We start from the raw sequence: 14,446 nt of genomic DNA, 5'->3' as shown, positions 1-14,446 counted from the left end.
CATGCAGCATGGGGCAGTGGGGAGGCAGCAGGGATCGTCCCCCTGCCCAGCAGCACCTGTTGAGTCGGGGCTTTTTCTTTAACAAGAGCCGGGAGCTGGGGCAGGCCAGGCAGCCATTGCTGGGCTGGGAGAGGGGTGGGGAATGGGCCTGGCCAGGCTGATTAGGAGATTCAGCAGCAGCCAAATCTCCGAATCAGATTCGGCTGAATCAATTCAGGACAGTGATTCGACTCAGCAAATTGAATCACTGTCCCCTGATTCACCCGAATCCAAATCCACTGTGAATACTAGCTGCTTTGCACAGGCCCAGTTAGTAATAGAGGCACTGAAGAACAGGAGCATTGGTGAGACAGGAGCCTAGGAAGGGTGGTTGTTTCTCAAAGGAATGATCCTTCAGGGGATAGCAGGGAACAATCCCATTGCATATAAGGTGGGGCAAGGGGCCAGGAAACCCTCTTGGCTGAACAGGGAAATCCAGGAAAGCCTAGGGGCAAAAAAGAGGCATACAGGCTGTGGAAGAAGGGAGTGGACACCAAGGAGGAGTATACCTACTTGGCTCGCACTTGCAGGGAGTCAGTCAGAAAGGCCAAAGCAGCACTGGAACTCAGGCTGTCATCAAAAATGAAAGACAACAAAAGGTCCTTCGTCAGGTGTATAGGAAACAAAAAGAAGGTGTACGGCAACACAGGACCCCAACGGGACAGATTAGGGCAATTGGTGACAGATAGGAGTAACAAAGTTGAGCTCTTCAATGAGTTTTTCGCATCCATATTCCTGAACACAGATATAGACATATCTCCCAGTTAGATTATAGACAAGCAAAAGAGTGACACCAGCCCACCAACAGTTAGTGCTGACCTAGTGAAGGGACATTTGGAGGGGCTGGATGTGTTTAAGTCAGCAGGCCCAGACAATCTTCATCCAAGGGTGCTGAGGGAATTAGCCAGTGTTATAGCAGAGCCACTAGCAAAACTGTTTGAGCACTCATGGTGCTCAGGACAAGTCCCAGATGACTGGAAAAGGGCCACTGTGGTCCCTATTTTCAAGAAAGGGAGGAAGGAGGATATGGGTAACTATAGGCTGGTTAGTCTCACCTCTATCCTTGGGAAAACCTTTGAAAAAATTATTAAGGATCACATTTGTGGGAGTCCAGTGGGGAAAGCAATGCTAAAGGGCAACCAGCACGGATTCGAGCAGGTAGATCCTGCCTGACTAACCTTGTTTCTTTTTACGGCCAGGTCACAAAATACTTAGATGCGGGGCTTGAGGTAGATGTCATCTACTTGGATTTTAAAAAGACCTTTGATCCAGTGTCTCATCCCATTCTTGTAAATAAACTAAGTGGCTGGGACATAGATGATTACATGGTCAGGTGCATGGTGAATTGGCTTATGGGACGCACCCAGAGAGTTGTGGTGGAAAGGTCAATATCAACCTGGAAGGATGTGGGCAGTGGGGTCCCACAGGTTTTTGGTCTTTGGACCAGTGCTGTTCAATATCTTAATCAGTGGCTTGGATGAAAGCATGGAGGGAATCTGTCCAAATCTGCAGATGACACCAAATTATGGGGCAAAGTAAACATACGGGTGGGCAGGATACAGATTCAGGCAGATTAGGACAGGTTGGAAAAGTGGACAGAACAGGATGCAGTTTAACAAAGATAAGTACAAAGTGCTGCACCGAGCAAGAAAGAATCACCAACACACTTACAGATTGGGAGATAACCTTCCAAGTGGCACAGCAGCAGAAAGGGATCTCAGAGTCATAGTAGACTCCAAGATGAACATGAGTCATCAATACGACAAAGTGATAAGCAACGCTAATCTCACTCTATCATGCATTAGCAAATGTATCGCAAACACGTCTAAGCAGGTGATACTTCCCCTCTATGTGGCATTGCTAAAGGCACAGCTGGAAAACTGCATCCTGTTTTGGGCACTGCTCTTCAAGAAGAATGTGGATAACCTTGAGAGGGTCCAGAGGAGGGCTACTCATATGGTTAGTGGCCTGCAAGTAAGGCCCTACAAGGAGAGACTGAGGGACCTGGATATTTTCAACATCCACAAGAGACGGCTGAGAGGTGATCTTGTGGCTATCTATAAATTCATAGGGGGGGCAGCAAGGAATAGGAGATACTCTGTTTACCAGGGTGCCCCTTGGGGTAACTAGAAACAATGGCCACAAACTGACAGAGCAGAGTTAGTTTGAACATCAAGAAAAACTTTGTTACAGTAAGGGTTACCAGAATCTGGAATGGGCTTCCAAGGGAAGTGGTGCTCTCCCCTACCTTGAAGGTCTTTAAGAGGAGACTGGACAAGCACCTGGCTGGGGTCATCTGACCCCAGTGCTCTTTCCTGCCGAGAGCAGAGGGTCAGACTCAACGATCTACCAAGGTCCCTTTGGACCCTAAAAATCTATGAAATCTATGAAATCTGCCTTTAAAAAGGAGGCTGTTTGAAAAGAAACCAGTGGTAGATGATCAGCAGGAGTGCAAAAGGGAGCAGAGGGGAACAAAATCTGTGAAACGAGCTGGATGAAGCAGGTAGGTTACTAGGAGTGGCACTAAGTCACAGTAACTAAAAGCCTCAGCCAGATTTTACTGTAAGGACAACAAAGCAGCAATAAAACATCATGCAGCATCCAGAGCTGAAATGAAGCCCTTTCTAAAATCTTGCTTGAAAGCCACTGTCCTCCTCCTTTTGTGTTTCCTTTTTGATGCTGCATGGCAAGAAGCGTGAGAAAGTGTATTAAGCAAAGGAACTAGAAAGAGGAGGAGGGACAATTATGAAAGGAAAGTGAGTAATTAAAGAGTGCTGGATGGACACTTTGCAAAATCCCAACATCGTTATTTAATGGATACAGATGAAATGGAATCAATCAAACTGAAGGCTGGAATTAAAACACACTTTGATGTCCAAAATTAATTTTTTACAGCTGTATCAAAAGAGGCACTCTGGGAAGGAGCACAAGTGACAGCCCCATTTGCCACCACCCCATGCTTGCCAGCTCCCCAGAGGTAGCACCACTATCGCAGAACCCAGGCAAGGGGAGGCAAGGGACCAGGTCAGATTTCAGCCTGCCAGTTGTGGAATATTCCAACTTGGCTCAGGGAACATGGTTGAACAATTTCAGATCTCAGCATAATTCTGCTGTATCTTTATTTATTATGTTTCATCCCCCCACCCCCAGCACTTCACACCATTTTCCTATTTCTTGTAAAAATGCATGAGATTACTTTCCCTTGGATCCCCTCTTTGCATTGCTTTGGAAATTTCTTATTAAGCATTCAGCATTGTACGCGTATTTTGCTGCCACTCTGCAGCCGACCTCCCTTGGCTTTCCCAGCAGCTGCACTGTCTAGATACCTTTTTCCAAGTCAAGGCACATGCATACATTGGGTGGGTTTTTTATCATAGTTTATGAAACATCTGCTGTCTATAAATTATTTCCTTTGAATGCCATAATCTTTTTAGTTCTGTACTCCAATAAGGAACTTTGCGCAGCACAACTGCAGTGCTATCGTCCTAAATTGGCTTTCACTGTAAACTCTACCCTCTAACAAAATGTGCAGCTTTCCCCTTTATATTAAAACTCTTTAGACATCCTTGATCTACAAGAAGCAGCAGATGCAGATACAACCAAACACACAGATGCAGATACAACAAAACACACAAACACTCATGAACTGATGCATCCCTACTCAGATCCCTGCACAGACACAATATGCATCGACACAGATTTATCAATGCACAGAAAAAAAGCATCTACAAATGCAGATTCATAGAGATACACACACACACAGATATTCACAAATATACAGGCACATAATTAGATAAGCACATCAAGGCTAAGCTCAGAGATGCACATGCTATGCACATGCCACCCAGAAGATATACCCACACAAATATAAAACACAATTGGACACACCCAGATTTAAAAAAATACACTCTTGGCCACTCCACAAACATGTCTAGCAAATACATGCAAACAAGAATGGAGAAATTCAGCTGCTCACATGAATACATGCACATCCAAAAGGATAGTTACGTTATTAAAATCTCTTCTGTGAAAATTATGAAAGTTAATAAAGAGCATTATAAAAACAAAACAAAAAAAATAACCCCATTGTATTCCAATATCAAGGCATTCTCATCTCGCTATTCTTATTATTTATAGTTTGCTTGTTGGTTTAATTTTTTTTGTTTTGCTTTTCAAAGAGATGGCAAGAAGCCAGATAAGCCTTTTGGGATTTGAGGATTTTCTCATGCTGCTTATCAAAAAGATTTATATAATTGTAAATACCCAGGGAAATCAATACAGTATTATCACCTCCAACAAGTCAGATGCTCCCTTTTAAGTTGCCTTGTTGCAGCTTTCTTGTGCCTCTGCTCACTATGTTGTGCTTTACTTTCTCCAACTGGGAGTGACAGCAATAATGGGCCTATGCATTACTATCTGCAAGGAAGGGAGGATAGAAGAACTTATTCAATAGTGCAAAACCAGTGAGCGCCACTGATCTGACTGTGGGAAAGGGCTAGCTTTCAACTCCTTGATCTTAGGGCCCTGTAGAATATTTAGTACCCAGGCATAATGCAAAGCAATTGGCTCTATGAATTGCAGGGAGAGTGTTCCACTTAGTATCGACAGATCCAAGTACAGTAAGCTCAGCCTCACTCCTGGCATGCTTCCTCCCTCCAACATGGTGACCACACTCTATATCAGTGGTCTCCAAACTTTTTTGAATCGCGCACCCCTATCAGTAAAAAATTTTGAGCACGCACCTCCAATATATGTATATTTATAAAAATAGAAATAGAAATAGAAGTTCTAATATTTTCTTCCCATACCCCAATGGATTGTCTTGCGCACCCCTTGGGGTGCGCGCACCCCACTTTGGAGACCACTGCTCTACATGATACTGAGATTAACCAACCTTATGCCACCCAAGGGATTAACTTGGAGCAGAGAAGCAGTTCTCAACCTTTTTCACGCTCAAGGAAGGCACCCCTCAGAAATGCTAGTTCTTAGCTTTTGCTTGATTTGTGATACCAGGATAGAGTGGTTTCTCTCTTGCAAAAAACTCAGGAGCCCAAGAGGTCAGAATGTTTTTCACACTGTGGATTCCTATTCAAAACCTCTAGGTTTATCTTGCCAATCACAAGTAGGTGTTTGCACACCTAACAGCACTAATATTGCTCATCACCCTTAAAAGGAACTCATGGCACCCTGGCTGAGAATCACTCCACTGGCGGAATCCCAGACTCCCCTTTAGAAGAATCTTTGGATCCCTTTGCACAAAGTAGCTGGAGGCAGGGAGCATGGATTCTTCCCAGTCTCTGCAAATATTCACTCTTGATTCCAAAGGCTGCTCAGTTTGGTGATATTTTTATTGGTTGTTTATAAATATTTGTGTAGCGTTCACACTAACATAGGATGCGTGATCTGTTCTCCACATGCAAAAAATACAGGACACAGACACATGGACAAAACAGTGGTGTGGATGCAAGAGTGAATTATTAAGATACAAGAACAAACTCAATTAATTAAACCCCAATTAGCTTAGAAAATTGCATTTCTCCACTAACCCTAACTTCCCTCAGCCAGGAGCTCTGCTACTACATATTCTCTAGAGCCACATTCTTTTTATATTACAAAATTGCTTAGAAGCAATTTGAGCAAGAAGAACACAAGAAAGAAAATGAATTAGGAGTCTTTCATCCAGGCCAGGAGTGCAATGACATACAATAAAGAGCCAAACCTTGATGTCCTTGCTCCCAGTGAAACCAGAGAGAGCTTTGCCTGAGCAAAGATTGTCTTATAAAAAAAAAACTCCAAAGCAAAAGCCCAGAGAATGAGCTCCCTGAAAGTCTATAAATGCATTAGAACTGACAATGATATTTTCTAAATAAAACAATTAACTGGGGGTAGGAGGGGAGGAGAAAAGAAAAATTGTCAATTAGGCTAATCCTTGGGTTATTAGCTAATTCCCAGGTAGATATCAGCTAGGGACTCATTAATTTTCTGTCCCCCAGGAGGCTCTATGCTTGAGAGGAGAGACAGCCTCTGGTCTCCAGGTGTGGCCTGCAAACCAAGTGTATCCCGATTATCCCTCTTTTTTTTTTTTTTTTGGTGCAGTGAGTTTGTGTTTGCAAAATACGGCATTCGTGTTTGCATGATACAGTGCTTTTGAGTTAAGTGTCCTATGTCATTCCCTGCAGATTTCAGTAGGGGGAGTCAAATACTAACCTACCCCACCCCACCTAATGTCTTTCCTAATGTATTACAGCAGGAGGCACATGTAAACCGGCCTCCCCTGTCCTCACCCCCAGCCTCTCACTAGGAGTCTTCTCTGGGTACAGTCACCCCAAAAACCTTGACACTAGCATCTGCCTATGCTTGGTCGGTCGGTCTGGTCTCTCTCCATCAGTACGCAATCCCAAAGACCTCATCGCAATCCCCATTCCAAAGATAAGCCACGTGAATACTCCTCTCCTGTTCCTTTCCCTCCCCATCCCACCATGTTACAAATATATGTTTTTTTCCTTTTATTTACTATATAATTGCTACGATATCACAAAATGTTCAGGGTTTAGAGTAGCGGGTGGGTGGGTGTTTGTTTCCACCCGGTTGAATGGTGATTGTTGTCAATGATATTGCTGGTGGCAACAAGCTGGCGAGTTCTTCTGGCTTATTTTTTTTGTTCTGGTATTTTTGGACTACATTTTCCAGCATTCCTGAGCTCATTGAGCTCTGTACAGTTTCCAGTGGGGGCTCCCATTGCAACCCTCCTGTTCCCTACCCTGGTTCCACCATCAATCTGTTTGTGTGGTGCAACATACGGCTTCTGGAGATGTGTAGTGAAATGTTTTATAAATGTTTTTTAAATGCTTTTGAAAATGTGGGTTGCTGTTCAGCTTGGTCCCCAACTCGCCCAGCCCTCCAAGAGCTATAGTTAATCTTCTCACCCATGTGGGGGTCATTCAGATGTAGGTGACAGTGCGTAATGCCCCCCTCCCTCAAACCACTGACAATCTGGAAGCAGCAAACTCCTACCCCTGTCCACATCTCCTTCCCCTCCCCTGACCGTCCTCCCCTCCGCCCCCTGTCCACAACACCATAAGCCCTTGTATACAGACATAGATTTAAAGTGTAAATGAATTTATTTTAACATAAGCAAGAGACAGAACAAAGCACTCCTAGGTGTTGTTGTCTGCAATATATCCTGCCAGACAAGGGCCGCCCAACCAGCCTCTGATTGAGGATTTCTCCTCAGTCCCTGTGCTGCTGCTGCATGGACACGTCTCTTGTCTGGCCACTGCCTGTTGCACTTCTTCTTTCTATGACTCCTTGAAAACCTCTCTGTGCTCTCACACATATTGTGCAGCATGCAGGCTGCCACTACAAAGGCCATGATATTTTCTGGCTCTATCTCGAGCCAGCACATAAGCACCCTCCATCATCCTTTCAATTGACCAAATGCACACTTCACGGCCATCCTTCAACTGCTAGTTAAAAGCCAACTTCTGTTTGGTGATATCCCTCCAGAAGGCTACATGAGCCAGGGCTTTAGGTGATAGGCAGTGCCCAATAATATAACCAGGAGAATGGCAACACCATGGATCACTGTCTCCTCCGTGCCAGCTGCGTAGTGTCCTTTCTCCATGAAGCTCATTCTCCATTTTGCCCCTCTCCATCATCAGCGGCTTCTCACCCATCTGCACCAAGCAGGGGGCAGGGACTGTCCCCGCAAGCACACTGCCAGCTCACCTGGTATAAATGTTCGTGAACCACTTCAGGGAAAACAGGCTATGCTTCTGCAATAAAATTATTTTGCACAAGCAGGCAGGTAGGTATTGACTTTTGCAACATTCTGGGCCATTAAGTATCCATCCCAAAGTACAATGGCCTTATTTACCCATGCTCAACCCCATCACCAGTTCTTTGTTGGTTAACCAGATGCTTCATCGCCTTTGGTTGTTTTGACACAGATAATGACTTCACAATCCTTGGAATTTTCCAAGACCCTCCCGTATATAGGAGCCTGAGTATAAAGGGCCCCCTCCCCTAAATAACCCCCTATCACAAATCGCTTGTGCTGTTGACCACAAACTGCTTTGCCATGTCTCAGATAGCCAAGGCCAGCAGTATGAAGCTGATGTCCCAGAAGGCTGATGGACCCAACTGGACCTGGGAAGAACTGGAGGACTTAATCGACATTTGTTCAGAGCAAAGGATCATAGACAGGCTGGAATATAGAAGGAATAAGACTGTTTATGTTGAGATAGCAAAAGACATGTAGGCACGAGGGCACATTCATGACTGGACCCAGGTCCGGTGCAAGATCAAGTCCTTGAGATCTGCTTTTTAGTGAGCCAAAGATGCAAACTCTCATTCTGGGGAAGGTCACACAATTGCTACCTTCTACGACAAACTGTCCATCATTCTCTCCAAGGATGCAGGAGACAACCAGGGTATGGAGACTCAGCACGGGGGTTAGGCAGGAGGAGGTGGCAGCAGCCCCCTGACAGGTGAAACCATGACTATGTCTCAGCTGTACACAGACCACTCCCTGATGACCATGACTGGCAGGAAGAACTGTCAGTCACCATATATTTAGTGCCAGTTTGCCCCTCCATTCCATGGATTAGCGCAGATAATGAAGTGGAGGAGGTAGAGGGTCAGGAAGAAACCCATGTGGCTGATACATCATCTACTCCTACCAAGACCCAAGAACATGCTGGACCAAGTAAGTCTCTTGTAATATGCCTCTTGCCACTGCCAGTCAACTCTCACGTTCATGCTGGTTGGGTCTGGGGAGGCCGGGGGCAAGGGGGAGAAATTTATGTGTTGCTGTAGGTGGGTCACCATGTTCTTTTGGTGATGATGCATGACGGGTTCGATAGCTCACACCAAGTGAATTATTTGCTTTAATTTTTTGCAGCTAGCACAGGCAGTGGCAGCTGTGGACCTATTTCTGAAGTGGGTACTTGTAAGTTTTGGGCAGTATGAATGGTGCCCCACTTTTGCAGGGTCTGTTTCCATGCCTACCGGCATTTCGTGCACTGCATGGTGGGGGTGGGGATGTGTACTTTCCTCCTCTTGGGGGAAAGCAACCATTGATTTTTTCTTTATCAGCCACCATGACCCGTGGCCTCCTGGAACAGCCCCCAGGTCACACTACAGCACTGCACTGCAGAGATTTTCACAGCAGGTAGTGACAGTCCCGCAAAAGCTCACTCAAGGTTTTGTCACAGTCCTCACTAGCCAGAGCAGCAGGCACAGATGCCTGGCAGGACAAACTCCTTGAGTTGCGGAGTAAGGATGATGTCATCCTTAAGGAAGTGCCAGACACCATGCAGAATTTGAAGGACATGTTCAACGAATCCCATGTTGAATTATAGGGGTCACAGGAAAATTGCCATGATGCCTTTCAGAGTGTGCCAAACTACCTCTTAAATAAACAGGTACCACACCCAAAAGGGAAAAGTCAGTCTGCTTGGCTTGCCTCTGTGCAGGAAAAACCTGGATGGAGAATTGCAGCTGAGCCTGCTCCCCCTAACTCAGTGGGGTCACAGGAGGCCCATAGGACTGCCAGGAGGACCAGGAGGGTGCCACTGTGTTTCAGGGAGACAGGGGTAGTTCAGGGTCATGGTGGGATGAAGGCAAAGAAGCACAAGTAACTGCTTATAATAGTTCCAAACAATAAAACCTCATGGTTTCTGTTAGGGTGATAGTATTTGGATCTTGGGGAGCACTGGATTTGCACCTGAATAAAAAGGCTATAACCTGTGGCCTAGCAGAACTACTAACCACAAGGCAGAATGGGGTGTTAAAAGTAACACTGCAAGATGCTTAGGCAAGCATTTTCTTAACAATATAGTAGTGCTGTAAGACATATAGGTCATTCCATATCATTAGGAGATAAAGCAGATTTTGCTTATGAATGCTTATGCTAAGCCAGCCATTTACTTATGCTAAGTAGCCATCCTAACTGTGTCAGCCATTTTCTGAAAAAAGCAGCAAGTGAGTCTGTGTAAGCCTGTGTGCTGTGAATGAGCTAAAGTCTTAGGAATGTGGAGATAGTACGAGGGACTGAAAAACAGACTGGAATGTGAAAGACAACATGTAACTGGTAACAGAATCCGAGATAAACATATGCGAAAAGGTGAATGGTGATTGGTAAAGAAGCCTCCAGAAGCTTCCAGGCTTTGGTCGAAGTCCGTCCAAGTGACCAAAGAGGGGTCAGGGTCTTAAGCATGCACTCATAAGAAAAAGATACGTAAATAAGTGTAATTCCATGCTAATGAAGTAAACAATAAACAGAGGCAGAGCTTAAAATGGGAAGGACTAAAGGTGGAACAAAGGAGGGACAATGGTGGGGTAAATGTTAATGACCATAAGCCAAAGTGTATAAATTTGGGAAAAAAAACTAATGTTCGCTGCAGCTCCCCGGTTTGTTGGAGCTAGTTCGAAACTGTCTCCATTTTGAATAAAGCTGTTGACCAGCAATGTGTGCAGGTGATGCATGATAGCATCAATATATTGTCTCCCTAGTTGTTGGGTGTCACATGAAGTCAAGGTCTAACAGTTTCCTGGCTTCCTGTGTCTGCCTCCATATCCACCCTTGCACTGATTGGTTGAGAATGTCGATTGCATTCATTGTTAGGGTTCATTTCTCTGTTCATTTTTCCTGCCACTTGCTGCATAGTGTTGGAGGGGAAGGGTTGGCAAATCTCTCTTGTACAGGTACATAGGGGGACTCCAGAGGTAAATGGGGGACTGTCTGGGTGGGCCACAATACACAAGTGCTGGCCTGCAAACCAGTGTTTTGCAAGGACAGGATCCATTCTGCAAAGTCACTTTTGAGCCCATATTGCTTCTGATTTCACTTCCCTTAGCTGTAATCCCCCAGCAACCTGGCTTGCTTTTTGGCAAGCTGCCAGCCACTTTACAAAGTCACCCACAGGGGCTTACGCCTTCCTAGTCAGGTCTGCCTATAGTATGTGCTGGGGAGGCTCTTTGGCTCACCCTTAACAATCCTTGCATTTTCCCTAAACAGAAACTTTGCAAATGTGCTTTCTCTGGATTCTTTTCACACTCTCTTCCAACCAGACGCCAGGCATTGTCTCCTTTCTTGTGCAACACCAAAGGAGAGCTGAGGGTCAGGGGGTGGCATGGGGATTAAGACTTGCTTTGCTTGCATACAAACACAGAGGCTTTGCAAACTTTCCCACCTTCTTTTTGTGCTCTTTCCCTGCTTGGCACCAGAATGTCTAGGCTTTTTCTCACACCAAAATGAGGCTGCTGCATGGTGGGGGGCAGGGGCTTGCCCCACTGAAGGACTATAAATTGGGGGAGCAGAGGTCGGGGTGTGCATTCACTGTATCAAAGAGGGAGGTTTGAGACAGATGAGGGATGACACCACAGCAGAGGCAGAGGACTCATCCCAGTCATGAGATTTGCCCCTGGGGGGCACAGCAGTGTGAAACCATGGTTTGAGTACACTGCAGGCTGATCAAATGGGGTGCAGTGAAGCTTTGAGTGCTATTTGATGCCCACACCTCTGCAAAGTGTGACCCAAAAGAGGACATGGCGATGTGCTTCATACCACCTTTAGTACCTGACACCTGACACTTGTCTGTGCCCTGGGGGTGGCAGGGTCATCCCTAGCAGGGTGCAAATAGAAGCAACCACCTCGGGCACAGCACTTTGGGGGGCTCCGCAGAGACGGGCAAGGTGGATGGGTCAACTCCTCAGCACCACTGCTGGCCTCGCATCCAGACATCTGCCAACTCCCCTCCCCCCTCCCCCGCCGCCGAGGCACACGGGATCAGCGCTGCACAAGGTGGGGGCTCATTTGCCCAAGGCTCTGCACCAGTGGTGTACTGTGGGTCTCCAGCACCAGGGGGCCAAGCCCAGGGTGCTGCTGCCCTCATTCCCATGCACCCCAGACAAGCCACTTTTGGTAGCAGCTTCAGCAGCTGAGGAGGGGGAGGGCAAGTGGCATTGCGTGGTAGTGCCCCAGACACCTACAAATGGTGCCCCCTTCCACCCACACCTGGGGCAGCTGCCCTGTCTGCCACCAACAGCGTGCCACTGCCCTGTACCCTGATAGTGTTAGAAATGCGCAGCTTGCATCTTGCACCTGATAAGAAAGAAATACTGCCCAAGGCTCCTTTCTCCCCCGGTCCCGCCTTAGCCTTTCTCATGCTGATACAGAAGCTGGAATTCAATTGACTACGGCCTTGGGGTATGAATTTTTGGTGAACTGTTGTAGTTTCTGGGCATGCTTAATGAGCTGATGCATATTACCTCTCCACCCTGCATACTTAAGTAGCTAATTATACTATACATGCGATGTATGTAATGATGTAACTACATGTATGCTTGTATGAAACGGAAGTAGCTGTAAGGGTTCCGGTGTCTGCACACGTGCTCAGGAGAGAGAAGATAAATTCCGCTTGCAAACACAATTAGTTGGTCAGAAGCTGATTTGGGCATCAATGCCCCACTCTGACCTTGTTTGCAAACAAATACAACCTTTTGTGCCGACTGATGACTGTGTGTCTGTGATTTTTGCGAGCCTCCAGAGAAACGAACCGCTTTTTGCAACAATAGGGTCACCTCTGGTTGCGGGGTACACATTGTTTAGTTCAAATTTATTGTAAACGGGGCTGGTGGAATTTTATGGGTATGAAGGAAGGTACGTGAGGTGCACAAGAGGCACCAAGACAAATTCCGATTCTCTTTCTTTCATCCCTCGTTTTGGTTTTTAGATCCCCTTCCACTGCTAGCCACAGGCTGATCAATCCGTGTTGGTGTGCCAGAAGGCAGAAAGAGAAAGGAAGAAAGAGAAGACAAAGAGAATGGCAACGCTTCCTTCAGGATTCTCTCAACAACTGAACTATTATGCAATATAATTATAGTTGACTTTCATCCTGACATTTAGACTTATAATAACAGGTAATACTAATAATAGAAGTTAATAATATTAATTCCAAAAGTAATTTTTAATAAGAGTTTGTAATATTAATATTAATGATGCTTTATTAATGGTCAATAATAATTGTGATGGCTCGATTCCTTATCACAGCATTTCAAAGCAGGTAGATCTGCCTTATCACACCCCGCCCCCACCCCCAGCTGCTTCTTGCATACCACACATCCTGGGCCTCCACCACATATATGTAGCCAGTGTATGATATAGACTTATGTTATATACATTTATAATTACTGTTCAATTCCTTATGATGAGAAAGCAGATACTGAACATAAGGCAAGTGATTATGCACCCTCCCCCCCTGCTTCTTTCCCCATGGCGGGGGGGAGGGGGGGGAGAAGGTGATTGCCCTCCTCCTGGTTGCTGGCCATGTTTGCTAATAAGCATATTATGGAATTGTAATTTGAGAATTGTTGCTGGCCACAAATGCAGAGGCTTTTTTCCAGGTTGCTGGCCAAGCCCACTAGCAAATTCCCTCCCAGGGTCCATGTAGTTTGCCCATGCCTTCAGACTTGTCACCCCACTCACCCACCTCTCCGTTGCACCTTGTAACTTTCAAATTGTTGCTGGCCACAAATGCAGCTGAGGCTTGAGTTTCTTCTCTAAACTGCAGAGGCTTTCTTCTTCTTGCTGGCCAAGCCCTTCTACTTTCTTCACTGGCATTGGGCCAAGCACCAGCTCCACTATGGTATGAGTTGTTAAATACATGTCTTCTGACTGGGGGAAAACTTCTTGCTGGTGAAAACCCTCCCTGCCTCCTGCATCAGCATGAGCTGCACAAGTTCTGCAAGCCCATTTCATTAATTGCTGCAGCTGCGCTCAGAAACTATGACCACTGCAGTGGCTTAGGGCTGGGGGCGCAGGTGGTGCCTTCCTTATCACCCACTCCTTGAGTTTCTTCTCTGAATTGCAGAGGCTTTCTTCTTGATGGCTGGACACACCCCCTTGCAAATTCCTTCCCAAGGTCCAGGTATTAGGCCCATGCCTGCAGCCTTTTCACCCCACTGACCCACCTCTGCCTTACACCTCTCTGTTGCGCCTTGTAACTTTCGAATTGTTGCAGGCACAGGGTGGTATCCCTATTAGTAGCTAGTATTCTAGTATCACTCAATGTTAAGCCATGTTAAGCCTGTTAAGAGACATTCTGTGGCCCCTAGCATTAACCTGCTCCCACACTGGCTTTGATTCCTGCTCACACCAGTGAGCAAGTTCACCTGCTTTGGCTCTCACCCTCCTCAGTGACCTGCCTGGGAGCAGAGTCAGGCCCCTCAGGCAAACAGCAGGTCCAATAACACTGTGTGCAGGGGCAGTAGTGATATAAAAATCGTGGTTCGTTTCTCGGGAGGAGGAAAAAAAAACTTCAGCTACAGACACACTCTATTAGCAACACAAAAGGTATATATTTGCAAATAGGGTCAGAGAGAGAGACAAAAGATCAAACACTCT

The sequence above is a fragment of the Crocodylus porosus genome, unplaced genomic scaffold (genome assembly GCF_001723895.1).
Source record: "Crocodylus porosus isolate Cpor-Errol unplaced genomic scaffold, CroPor_comp1, whole genome shotgun sequence".
Lineage (NCBI taxonomy): Eukaryota > Metazoa > Chordata > Crocodylia > Crocodylidae > Crocodylus > Crocodylus porosus.
Note: the sequence above shows the minus strand (reverse complement) of the source record.